The 13,756-nt window shown below is 42.5% G+C and overlaps 1 protein-coding gene across 10 annotated transcripts in view; it reads right to left on the minus strand.

The window, feature by feature from the left end:
• Positions 1 to 13,756, minus strand: part of LOC129179427 (membrane-associated phosphatidylinositol transfer protein 2-like) — a 72,825-nt gene that overhangs the window by 50,716 nt on the left and 8,353 nt on the right. The window lies entirely within an intron of this gene.

A 13,756-nucleotide genomic window follows, 5' to 3' on the forward strand; every position in this document is an offset into this window, starting at 1 on the left:
TAGTTCATGATGTTATATTTGTAAATAAATTGTTATTTTGATGTAAAACAACCCCTTTTTGTGTGTTTATGTTGTGCTGTTGTTGTTTAGATACTGTATATGAGCGGTCACAAAAGCAAAAAATATTAGTGTCAAAGTGAAAGTTATGCTTGAAATGTATCTTTTCACAAAAAAATGGTTTTCTCCCTTTTCTAATTGCGAACTGTTATTGTCCTGAAACGTACCTATGTTCTACTGCTGATTACTAAAGAACGGGAAAAGGTAGACACAAACTTTTTTCTGATGAAAGATGAGAGTCTAATGTTTCTTTTGGTAGGTTCCATGTTTATATAGCCGTAGAACACAATATTCTGTGTGCCTTCAAAGATCAGTCAAACTCGTCAAAATGGTCCTAAAAGGAAGGAGTTGTCTTTTGAACAATGGCTGGGATTGAATGAGTTAAGAGAGTAAAGTCATAATATTAAGAGAAAAGCCATAATATGAAATACAAAAAAACAAAAAATAAAGTTGTAATTTTTGACAAATTAGGGTGGAAAAATAAGATAAGTCAAAATATTCTGAGAATAAAGCCATAATATTAAGAGAACAAAATGCACAAAAAATATTTGTAAAAATAAAAAAAGAGCGTGTAATGTGTAATGTAAGGAGTAAAGAAGTAATGTAATGTGTAAAAATGTGTAATGTAAGGAGAAAAAGTTCATACTAATAATATGTTGTTACCGATAACACAAAGCTGCGACGCAGGCTGTTTTGTCTCTACTTATCTGCATATCTACATGGGTTGGCTTAGAAAATTCAAAAGTGGCCCCCGCATCCTTTGATTTTGCAGTATGCTGCCCTTGGTGGAAAACGTTTGGACACCCCTGGAATAGGTAAATGTGGCCCGTTTGAGTTGCGATATCGTTTATGTCAACAATTGCTTATGTCGACACCGTAGCAGTAATTGCTGAGAATTGCTGAAGAAGAGAAGAGGATGCTCAATTGCACAAGTGTAATCGTGTGATGTTCCTTCATGTCCGAAATAAACATAACCAAATAATGTCCTATTTTATGTCAGATTCTTTCGGACCACAGACACTGACTCAAGCTCTGGGTTAATTAGGATGCAGCATCTTCTCTCCATTGCACTCCATTGATGAGGCTTTCGGAGCTTGACTACTCTATTAACATAATCAATATGTATTATCTCCTTTACAGCAGCTCCATTCCAGAGATGTGCAAACGCCACTGCTCGGCTGTTTTGTCCGACTCTCCTTTTGAGCCTGCAATCCTCAATCCACCAGCCAGCTTCCAGTGTGCTTGACCCAGAAAAAAAAAAAAAAACACTCACACACACAGAGCATAAAAATAGCCCAGTCACAATAATCCCACCATACGCAAGCAGAATGCTTGACGTTGTTTGCTCAGAGAATATGCTCATTCCCTTCTAAAAATACAACCCCCCCACCACCACCATCGCCCCGGAGGCAGTGACGCAAGAGCAGCACGCAGCGCCGCTCATCTCAAAGCAGCTAACAAGGTTCCCCGCCATGCTAAACAGAGCCTACGAAAGGAGTGGGGGAAACAGTCCTGAGCCATCTGAGGTACCTCAGGGCAACAGGTACCAGGTTTGACCCCATAAATGCCCCTCACAGCCCTACAACACACCTACTGTAACTTTAGGGTGTTTAGCTGAATCACCGGGAAATTGGTAGACAACCTATAGGGACTGACTGAATGAAACATAGTCCGTAAAATGTGACGACAGCTTGTCACAGGCTATGCCTGATCGCTTATGTTTCAATCTCATTCCACTTTCTGGCATCTTTGTTTACACATTTTGCCTGGCACTCACTGCCTCTCTGGCAGCAGCGAGCTCGCTCATTTTTGTCCCAGTGGCACACGTGGCTATCATGTTCACAGTCACATAAAACACAAATCGCTCGCCTCTCCTTTCTTTTTGTCAAAGTAGCTTTAATAGTGCTACGGGTTGGATACACCTGCGCTATCATAACCCTGGACTCTCAATTTATACTGTTTATACACCACAGATTTCTATAACAAAAATATTATGTTAATTGTGTTATTTTGAAGTAAAAAATAATTCATTTCCCATGTATTCGTATTACTCTAAAACAGTTATCAAATTAAATTTATGTTTGTGTCAAATAGTACAAAATTTGGTACTTTTGCTCTAGTCACATGGTACTATTGGACTAAATAGATCAGGTAACAAACGGAGGCTCGACATTTGCCATTAAATTAACAGTTTTGCAATGTTCTCAGTTCATGTTCTGCTGGTTATTGAAAAACATTACATTAATAAGTTAATAAATAAATAAGTCATACATTGTTATATGTCATAATAATAAAAAAAACACAGCAGTGACATGACACAGCGGCGGCCGTCCGCCCTCCCATGCAGTCCACTACCACAGCTTCAAAAAATCTGAGCGGATTTTTGTGCATGTTTGATTTTTTTTGCATCCGTTTTCCCATTTACCCACACCCACATCTGGTATCACTATGCTTACGTTAACTGAACACCTGAAACAACCCGCATGCTCACACACCCGAAATGCAGGCAAACAACAACCACCTTATGTAGACTATGTGTTGACTTCTTCTACTGCTGCACACAAAAGGGTGAACATTTGTCAAAACATGCACCTCTACTGTTTTGCATGTGCTATTATCTGAACATCACATGGTGTCGCTGTTATTAAAACCCCCAAGTTTGACCCCATTACTTGACCAGGCTTGAAAATTCTCACGCAGCCCTAAATACAAAAACACCCACTGTTACTTTAGAGTGTTTAGCTGTCATTTGTTGTTATCACACGCATCATTTTAGTACACGACTAAAACTTAGGCGACAACACGGCACAGCGACAACCAACGCAGATGTCTTGATCCGCCTCTCGCTCCGCTAGCCAAGCTCCCCCTGGAACATGCTTGGAAAAGTTGTTCCGTGGCATGCCTGAAATACCACCAGTCGCTGGCATTGCCTGGGCATGGCGGAGGGGGACAACTTCAGCCATAGCAACTGCTGCCAAGACAGCCGCAGGCTCGACACAACAACACCCCTTGATTGGATTGATGCGCTTATCCACCAATCCAGTTAAAATGTCAAAGGGCTTACGACAATACTGTGTGCGTGTCAATAGCGCGTGTGTCAATGTGTGTGTTCTGAGGCCAAAGCGATCTCTGTTCATCTAATGAGAACAAAGCATGAAGCACAATTGCGCGGGATATAATGAGACAGATATAGACAGTCTAGATGGCAAAAGACTGTTAAGTACACATTGGGTTGGCGCTACACAAACACCGCCAGCCCTCTTATCAATTAAAGGTCCCACATTTAACAATTTTAACTGCCAACCACAATAGTGTGTTGGAAGTATGTTGTCCAAAATCTAGCTTTGGTGGTGGAATTGAATTGTTTTAGTTTAAAAGTGCTTTTAGTGAGCCCGACTGGGAACACATACTTTTGTGTGTCTGTAGCTTGTCCACGCCTGTCTTTGACAGTGTGTGTGTCTCCAAGAAGCGCTGCTGTGCACTTTATCCACTTTTTACACTGTAACGCTGCACTTGTCCAACGAAATAGATTCCATACATCACATACAACAATGTAACATTAAGGCGTGAGACAGGAGGACACAAATGTTAGCAACACTAGCATACTGTGGCTACGTGAGCTACTGTACAGTGCTAGCATTACACTCGCATTTCCACAGCAACATCATGCTAGGTTAGCCTATTCGCTGAAGAAAAACAAAGTGCTCAAACCTACAGCTCCCACGTCCGTAGCTGATTGACGGACAGTTGGCGGCTTTTTTAACAAAGTGGTAGGCGTATACACGGGGCAGGTTAATCTAGCCAGCTTGACGTCATGAAAAGCCGCAACTGCAAAAGTGAGCATTTGACCACCTTCATCAAGTGAAGCAAACAAGTGAGAGATATGAAACTATGTTTGCTGCTCATAAACAGGCTGTCCAGACAGAACATATTAAAAAGTCCCTTTTGCAAATACAGGCATAATTACAACTCAATGTTTTGTTGTTTTTACGTTTTACTAACAGTGGTTAAGGTATTTTTTACCGTCAATTCCCAACTATTGAGTGCACCTGAATATAAGCCGCACCATCAAATTTAAAAAAGGAAAAAAGATGTTGTAACATGGGATATTCACACAGAAATACACACCATAAACCTTGCAATCCTACCTACACTCGGTGTTCCCAGCATCACTAGTTAGCTCTGATGACACATGACACGCCCCTCCCCCTCACCCCTCCCATCGGAGTTCAACAGCAGCCGCGATCCAAGCAGTCCAAGCAGAAGCTGAAGTAATTCTACACTTGCTCAAACTTTGTCAAAGATTTGTCAGATCAAAACACAATCGCTGCAGAAGACTTCAAAACGTGATGTTAGCGTCCAACTCACGACTTCCTGAATCTGCATCTGTAGTTCTTTTAGCCACGAATTAGCCACATCATTGTTTAAGCAACTTCCATCCTACATCCATCCATCCATCCATCCATCCATCCATCCATCCATCCATCTTCTTCCACGTATTTGAGATCGGGTCGCGGCAGCAGCAGCCTAAGCAGGGAAGCCCAGACTTCCCTCTCCCCAGGCGTTCCCAGGCCAGTTGAAAGACACAGTCTCTCCAACGTGTCCTGGCTCTTCCCCGAGGCCTCCTACCGATCTGACATGCCCTGAACACCTCCCAAGGGAGGAGTCCGGGAGGCATCCTGACGAGATGCCCGAGCCACCTCAACTGGCTCCTCCTAATGCGGAGGAGCAGGGGTTCTACACAGAGTTTCTCCCGGATGACAGTGCTTCTCACCTTATCTCAAAGCGAGAGCCCTAATTTGGGCCGCTTGTACGCACCATCTTGTCCTTTCGGTCACTATCCAAAGTTCATGATATAGGTGAGAGGAGGAACATACATCAACCGGTAAATTGAGAGCTTTGCCTTTCAGCTCAGCTCCCTCTTCACCACACCATGAAGAGTCCGTATCACTGCAGACACCGCACCAATCCGCCTGTCGATCTCGCGTTCCATCCTTCCCTCCCTCATGAACAAGACCCCGAGGTACTTAAACTACTCCACTTGGTGCAGGATCTCATCCCCAACCTGGAGATGAAACGCCACCCTTTTCCAAAGTGAGAACCGTGGACTCGGACTTGGAGGAGCAGGGTTCAAAGCGTGTGAAAAAAGTAGCGGCTTGTAGTCTGGAATTCACTGTAACTTAATTATCATAGAAGTGCAAAAAGTAAGAATGCTAAATGTTCATTTTCAAGGCCTGTCAAGGTAATACAGGTTTTCTGGTGGTACCAGTTTGACCCTGGAATTTCCAGTACTTGTAGGAAAAACTGCATAGAATTCTGACCAAATTGGAGGTAAATTAAATTTTGTAAATAAACTGTATGCGAAACAGTGAAGTAGGCCATTTTGTGTTGTCAACCATATACTGCAACAATGATTGCTGTAACATTTTACACAATAGACCACTGATTCCCAACCACTGTGTCACAGTGACAATTTCACTCAATTGGTCCAAAAATAATAATAATTTACTACAAATGGTGTATTTTTGCTCATCTAGCTACGCCAGTGAGGTACAGTGACAATTAAAAATGAAAAATGTTCTTCCACTCCACAGCAGAAGGTCCATAATTTAGCTGTGCTGCCACCTGTTGCCATTCACACACAAGAGTAAGTCAGAAGTCATTTTTTTCTAATATTAATTTGTGCCTTGGCTCAGTAAAGGTTGGCAAACACTGCAACCGACTACGATGTTTTACTCTGTGGTTCGTTACAAAGTTGATTGCTTGACGTCAGTGGTGCACAGACGGTGCCAGCAAATACATTCTACTCAAATCATCTTAAGCTCATAGGACAGGTAGGGCAAGGGTGTGGGAAGCCGAGCTCAACAAACAGGCTATCGCGTAGCCAACCACCACAATGAAGACGAATTTCCCCAAGAAGAATTAGAAGCAGCAGCCTTCTCCACAGTCTCAAAGGAGGTGGGATGTGCAACCTGCCCTTGTTCTTTAGTCATCATTGCAGTACGAGGGGATGAGCTAAAAATACCCCGACACCCTCTGAGCATCTTCTCCATTGTGTTCCTCCGCCTCCTTTTCCTCCTACAGTAAGGAATGCTTCTTAAAAAGAGTCTTGGAAAGAAAACATGAATAGTACCTCACTAAAGTGAGCACACTTTTAAAGTACATCCAATAAAAGACAAAAATGGAAAAAAAGGATACTTTAAATTTATACAAAAATACTTTTGGGGTAAAACTAATCCTTTGACATGGTTATAGATCAATTTGTGGTGTGATTTAGAATATGTGACTTTTTTTTTAACAAACTCTCTGCAACGCAATAGTAATTTACTGACGGTACCTAGTACAAACAATCAGCGGTTAGAGCGTCAATTCCCATGTGAGCTCCCCGCACCATGACAAAGCGGTCCGGGCACAGTGAGCGGTGAAGCACCGCTGTAGCTACGGAGCCGAATAGCCGACGCCCAGCGTGAAACTAACTTCCCCACGGTACACCGCGAACATGTTTGCGTGGTGGTGTTGCGCTTTCTTCTTCTTGCGGGTGGCGGGAGCCAAGTGGCAACCAGCTCAGAGGCGCATTACAGCACGTACAATGTTGGAGTGTGGCTGAGAGCGGATTGGCAGCCGATCCCTAGTGGCTATGACGATGATTGGCCAAAATATGTGAGCAAATTGTAAATTTGCGAAATCCTGGAGGCAGAAAGGTACCGTTATTGAAGCTGGACCAGCTACTGACATTGACTACTCTAAAAGTGTGACTTTGCATGTGCCTGTAAACTACAAAGCATTCACAAAAAGCATTGGGCTGCATTCCCATTTTACCACCAGGAAGTCACAAAACAAAAAAAGCTCTTTCGGGAAGGGCCTTCACCAACTGTCACCACCCACAAAATTGGAAGCAAAGAATGGTGAACTAAGTCCATCCCCTGAATGATAAATGTGTCCCTATACTGCCAATATGGTTGTTTTGGGAGCTTTATGTGGGTATTTTCACCCCTCAAAGAGGCATTTACTGTAATTACAAATCTTTAAAACCTTTAAAAATGAGCCATTGTTTTCTTACGCCTCACTGCCGCACATTAGCCTGACATTTCCCGACAGGGCCTGTCGCATACCTCACTCTAATCAATGATTCCGCCATCCAATGTCTAAAATTAGATGACCTTGTATGCAAATTACTCTCACATTAATCAGTTACGTGTGGAGGTTAACCGAGGATCGCACGGGCAGCCCACATCAGCTCCACGAGGAGCGCTCTTACATAACTTAGGGCCCAATATCGGAAAGCGTGGCTACGCTGGCGTTCTGACCAGCCCATTAGCTAATTCATTCAGCCCACAGGCCGCTCTCAGGAAAGGCTTCTGTTTCGCCACACACTCTCTTCCCTTTCAACATCACAGTCAAACCCTCTATGATTGTGAGAGAGAGTGTGAGTGTGTGTGCATGTGTGTGTGCGTGCTGGCAACAAGATGCTGATTCAGAGCGGGGCCTTAGGGCTGTGTGGTGTTTGTGACGAGTATACTTGACAGCTATAAAACGTGACTAAAGAGCTGGGAGGTAAGTCGTGCCGGCATCCCTTATTGTCTGTGTGTAAAGTATAATTGACTGCATGAAGGACACCTTAATTTTGAACACAACACAGTCCTCCCTTGCCACATCACGGTTCAAATTTCACGGCCTCACTCTATCACGGCTTTTCAAAAATATATTAATTTATAAATCATGCTGTTTTGTGGTTGAATACGGCATATTAGTCAAAAATATGCATGGTTAAGCACATTTTTGGTCCATATTAACCATTTTCAAGCATATATATATATAACATAACATTATATATATAAATATATAAAAAACATAATAACTAAAAGAACTAAAATACAAATATAAGACATTCAAAAAAGGCATCGAAAGAACTGAAAGTTATTGTGACGTAACGGAAAGCGCCGCACACATCTCTGTCCTGGCCGCTCAGTACAATACGAACGGAATACGAAAGCCACTTCCGTTTCGGCTTCACGTGAAGAGACTCGCCTCCACAAATAGTATCAGTCATCTCTTAATAACTCCAACATATCTCCACAATTAAATATGTGCTTATTTGTGCAGCCTCTCTTTGGATTATACATTAAGACTGATTGACAGTCTTTTACACGCTTGAAAAGACAGTGATGATTCTTCAAGTGCGCGCAAAAGAAAAACAAAATATGGAACACAATCTGCCAACCTTGTGAGGCAAAATGTCACGCCTGAGGCCAAAATGTATTCTCTTCCCTGCCCCTGTATCCTCTCCATCATTGCTTGGAGGGGAGGGGGGTTGCCATGGAGACAACGAGGCTGCTCTCCTCATTGGCTGGCCAGATGAAGTCAGAGTGACGAGGGAAGTGGAGCCCACGAGCGCAAACGGGGCCTGATTCTTGCTGCTGCATCTACTGCTTTCACACTCTGCTTCTGATCATATATATATATATATATATATATATATATATATATATATATATATATATATATATATAAAAAATGATTTAGATATGGAATATACGACGTGGCTGCAGGTTAGAGACACAACTGTGAGTCGGATGAGACGGTGTGTGGGTGTGGCATCAAATCAAACATCTTACAGCTGAGACAAACTGACAACAGCAGCTGCTACATGCGCAAGCTTGGAGGCTGGGGGGAAGAAAAAAAAAGCCAGACGCGAAGACTGATGTTCAGCTATCACTTAATTTATACAGCATTCTTCATGCCCTAATTATTATTTGAGCTGCCAATAAAAAAATAGCAGTATTTCATACAAAAACCAATGCACTGTAGGTGCATTATGTAGGTGTACATAATGCAGCGAATTAAAGTGTTAGGTCTTGAATTGTATATAATGTCCTACTAAATTCACACTTAAAAGAAATAGAAATACAAGTTTGTGAGACCAAAGACGGTTTGGACGCCCCTGCTCCTGGCCACGAAGCTCGCATTTTGTGCTCCCATGCAAATCATGACATGCTTCCTTTGACACCCCTTTTTATGAAGGCAGCAGATATTTATGCAAACCGGCAGGAGTGAGCAACCTGTTAGGAAGTCACATGGAGATTGTTTGCATTGGCTTCATGCAAAATGTCCTTCCTGCATCAGTGCAGTGTGGAAGAAAGTGCAGTGTCATTCCCCCCCCCCCAACATAATGCACTGATGCCTTGGTTGACATCATTAATCCATTCTAGAAGGTCCAACTCCAAAACGGACTCGAGCCAAAGCACATTTTCCCACAGAAAATAATGTAAATCAAGACAGTGGTGAGTGTGTTGAGAATGTCTGTTCAAGGTTAAGACAAGCGGGGGGCAAAAATAAACGCGGCTCTTGTCCTTATTTCACCCAGAACTTACACATCAGCGGGCATCGTAAAACGCTCGTTTATCTTAACAAGCGGTAAAAAACAAAAAAAAGAAACAACGCAGTGTAAACACACTCATATAGCCTGACTCGCACAAACACGGCCGCACCAGCATGCTCTGCTAAACTAGGCTAACCCCGCTAACATCCATTCACGCTCTGTGAGAGCAGATTCAAAAGGTTTTTCACCAACTTGCCGTTTAGACATGCTTAGTTCGGGAGGGGATGGATTAGTGTTTGTGGCATAGAAAATGGATGGATGGGTGGATGAGATTCCACCACAATTTAGCGGTTTAACATTTTAACAGTAGTTTCGGTTTTAATTGGCCAATTCCGCTAGTCTGTTCACGTGGAGATCATAAGGCACAACCGATACCTTCTTGTTTCTCAAGCCCAGTACCGATAACCAATGACTTTTTATCTATTATTTTTTCAATTTAGATTTAAATGTACTTTGTGCACACATGGAGGTAGGAACGATTCAAACAAACTTGGATTTGACAAACTGTACCTGTGGATTTGTCTTTACCAAATATGATATCACTCCTATTAACAACAGTATACCATGGCTCCAAGGGGGTTTCCTAGTCGACAAAAGCCGCTATCTTCAATAAAGGGCTGGTCGTCCAGCGCCATCATTTCCATGATGAAATCACAGATTGCTTCAGCCCTTTTTTTCCTCTTTTCAAATGCTGCAGCGATAGGAACAAGCCCCCGGTGTCGTAGCGAGGCTGGCATTTTAAGTGGCTGATAAGTTTTGATGTATTGAAGCTTGATTTCCCCCCCCCCATTGCCGAATGTTTGCAGAGCATTTGGAGCATGTGGCGAAATGTCTTCCTCTGAAACAGTGAGAAGTCCCACACGATTGACGCCATGTTTGTTTACAAGTGACCTCAGGGGAGGTGGGGAAGATACGACAGGCCGTTTGCAGCATGTCACCCTGTCAGTTCTCGGATTTAACAGTATGATATCATAATTCCTCATATCGTGCACCCCAAAAACGTTTGTGTTCCGGTGCTACGTCTTCTATTTTGCTGTAATGAAACCTGGCGGAAGGCAAATCAATTGACGGCGTTCCGAGATATTTTTGCACCTAAAATTCAGTGCATATTTTCAGCAAATTGTGATTAATACTGACAACCATGATAATTCACTCACGGTAATCATTACATGGAATGAGTCATCAGTTAGGAGGGCGGGTCTGTGGGGAATTAGCCGACACGGTCAAATGTGCGAATGGACAAACGTTTTGAAGGGCTGCTCAAGCTGAGATGGTCTGCTGGCTTCAAGTCAAATACCTCCAAACCTCTTGTGCACTATACACCATTCTCTCTTCCCAAAACTGCCCTTTCCGCTGAGTGTCTCTCTCTCTCTCTCTCTCTACGTAACCATAAAAGGCCATTTGGCCCAAACCTTTCATTGGCTTCAGAGGTTAAGTTCTTAGTTGTGTGGAAAAACAAGACTTTTATCACCTTTTCTTATCAGAGCCAAAGACTATAAAACCAACTGGTCCCTATCACTATGACACCTTGAAGGACACGCGCGCGCGCACACACACACACACACACACACACACACACACACACACACAATACTACAAACGGTTTGGTCTGCAATCCTAGAAAAAAGAATGCTCGTAACACGAACACAAGTGCGGACTATGACAGCGAGGTGAGGGAAGGGGGGCTGATGGTCTTATTTTTAGTCCACGTGCAGTTAGGTGTCTGTGGCCGCTGGAAAGGAAAGAGGAAGTAACACAAGGCCTAAGACGGTGCGGTAGAGTCAAAGACAGCGGACCACTCAGTGCCCTACCAATTTGTTGCAGCTTAGCTTTTGCCATTTAAATGCCATACAGGTCAGGTTTCAAGTAACATTTTAGCATTGTCAACTTTGTCAAAGTCAAGACACCTGCGCCCAAAATGTTAGGTATGTTGCAGCAAATTTTAGCTTCGCCCAAAAGATTAGCTTCACTTAAAAATATCACGTATGTGTCGCCATTCAACTTTTTCACTTCCAATCCGATACAGATATTGCAGCCTTGACTATACCGACACTGATCCGCATGAATCCTAGGTACGCTTATTATTTATTTTGAAGTGTAGAATATAAAAAAAAAACATGAATCATACATGTGATGCCGCTTCAGGTTCACAAAGAGGTTGGTCGCATTAAACTTCCCAGTTCTGTGCCAGCATGGGAAACTTGTGCAGGACAAGTATTGCACTCGCTCCTGCTCCTAGCAAAGACTGTTCTTGCGATCACATGGGCTCTACAGTCGCTGCTGGTTAGACGCATCTGGAATCGACTGCTTGTAAATGAGTGCCAGTATCGGAGATTTGAGAAGCAGGACAATATAATCCGATATTTTTATTTTTCTGCAGACATCGACCCGATATCCGATATCAATCTCGGATCAGGATATGCCTATCCAATGTATTAGGTACAGTTAAACTTATTAGGTACACCAGAGGCCAAAATTGTCTGTAATCCCAAAATATGAATTATTAGGTGCACACACACAAGTCCAAAATTAGATAAACCTAATGTATCATTTATACAATTGACAAATAATTAGGCACACCTGAACCCACAATATTTGGTAAACCCTGCCTCATTCTATTGCGCTTTTTCAAAAATTATTGAATTAATAAATGATTGTTTTGTTTTGTGGTTGACTATGCCCTATTAAGAGTTAAAAAATATTGAAGGACAAGTCATATGTAGGATTCTAGTCACTAGCTGTCAGTAATATTACAATGATGACACATTACATTACCTTAACACTGCATGTAAACAGCCATGGCATGGCAAAACAAATTCTCCTCCGATTCCATGTGGAAGTGGTAGATTTTTGTCTTCTTCCTTTGTCCTTTTTCTCCACTCTGTTTGAAACCTTTTCTTAAGTTTAGAATAAATGAATTGGAGGCTAACTAGTTAGCTCGGTAGCGTGCGATGCTTAAAGATTGTTTTTATTACTTTTATGCTAGATTTATGCTTAGAGATTTGCATTGTATTTTAGAGCCTTAATTTATACTGTGAGCTACTGGATGCCCGGGGATCAATGAAGTATCAATCAATTTAGCTACTCAATTATTCAATCGTCAGATCTACATAAAACAACGTACACGTTGGATACAAATACATCTATTGTTTTTTTTTTCCATAAGGGAGTCAAATAAATAAGTAGGAAACACACAGTTAGATGAGCTAATCCACCATCCACGAGGGTGTCCAACTTTGACAGAAACAAAAAGCGTTTGCCTTTTTCTGTTGACGACCTCTGAACTCTCCTGCAGGAGAGGTCATGTGTGCAGGAGCACTTTGAATTCAGCTCACGTGCAGAGAGCACAATGGTTCACCAGGAAACACACCAGCCTCCCCTATGTGCAACACACACCACACACACTGTACTTGCAGGAGGAGACAGGAAAGTGGTCGTTTTCTTTAAAAAAAATAATTTTTTTTAAACCACAACGGCAGAAATCCTGCTGTGTGAAGGAGACATGACACGGGTTCCAGCCCCTCGGGCAACATTAAAAGCCCCATTCATCAGGCGGCTCATCAACACATCAACAGTGGCATCACCTGCTTTCGCTGGAGGTGGGAGGGCAAGTTGAGCCAGCTCTGTGCAGACACAGGAAACAAAATGTTCCGTTCAGCGCCGCGCTGGCTGACACTCTCCTGCGCATGATGGACGATTATTTGAAACGCTGTCGAGATGAGTGTCTACTCAAGATGACGAGCTCAAAGAAAAACGTTGCGGCCCTTGCACATCGGAGAGGACATCAATCACTGCAAATGTTAGCGTGTGTTCAACTGAGGCATTTTTAAAAATTATTATTACTGTTAGGCATGTAGTTACCATTAATATTATTAGGTAGGGCACAGTCAAAAATGTTGGTGAAGAAGCTCAAATGCCCAAAATCAAGTACATGTCTAATAAGATATGGGGGCCACATTTTCAGAAAGCCAAGAAACATGCCCACACTCCTACCCTAAGGAGTGATAGTTTGGTGCCAACTAACATAGATGGTCTGTTGCAGTGTTCCCTTGTTTGTCGCAGGAGATAGGTTCCCAAAATAGCCCGCAATAAGTGAAATCTGCAAAGTAGCCAACTATATTCTGTACCGATATATCACTCTAATACACCACACCACAAGGACGCAGAACACAATGCGCGTTCTGTTAAAAAAAAACGTGCAAAATTGCGCTTAAAAAAAATCCTAGGCCTGTCACAATAATCGATAAATCGATTACTCAGACAATAAAAAAACAAAAACGGCGTTGCTCATTTTCAGCGGCCTCGATAAATTGCCATGTG

The sequence above is a fragment of the Dunckerocampus dactyliophorus genome, chromosome 4, assembly GCF_027744805.1.
Source record: "Dunckerocampus dactyliophorus isolate RoL2022-P2 chromosome 4, RoL_Ddac_1.1, whole genome shotgun sequence".
Taxonomy (NCBI): Eukaryota; Metazoa; Chordata; class Actinopteri; order Syngnathiformes; family Syngnathidae; genus Dunckerocampus; species Dunckerocampus dactyliophorus.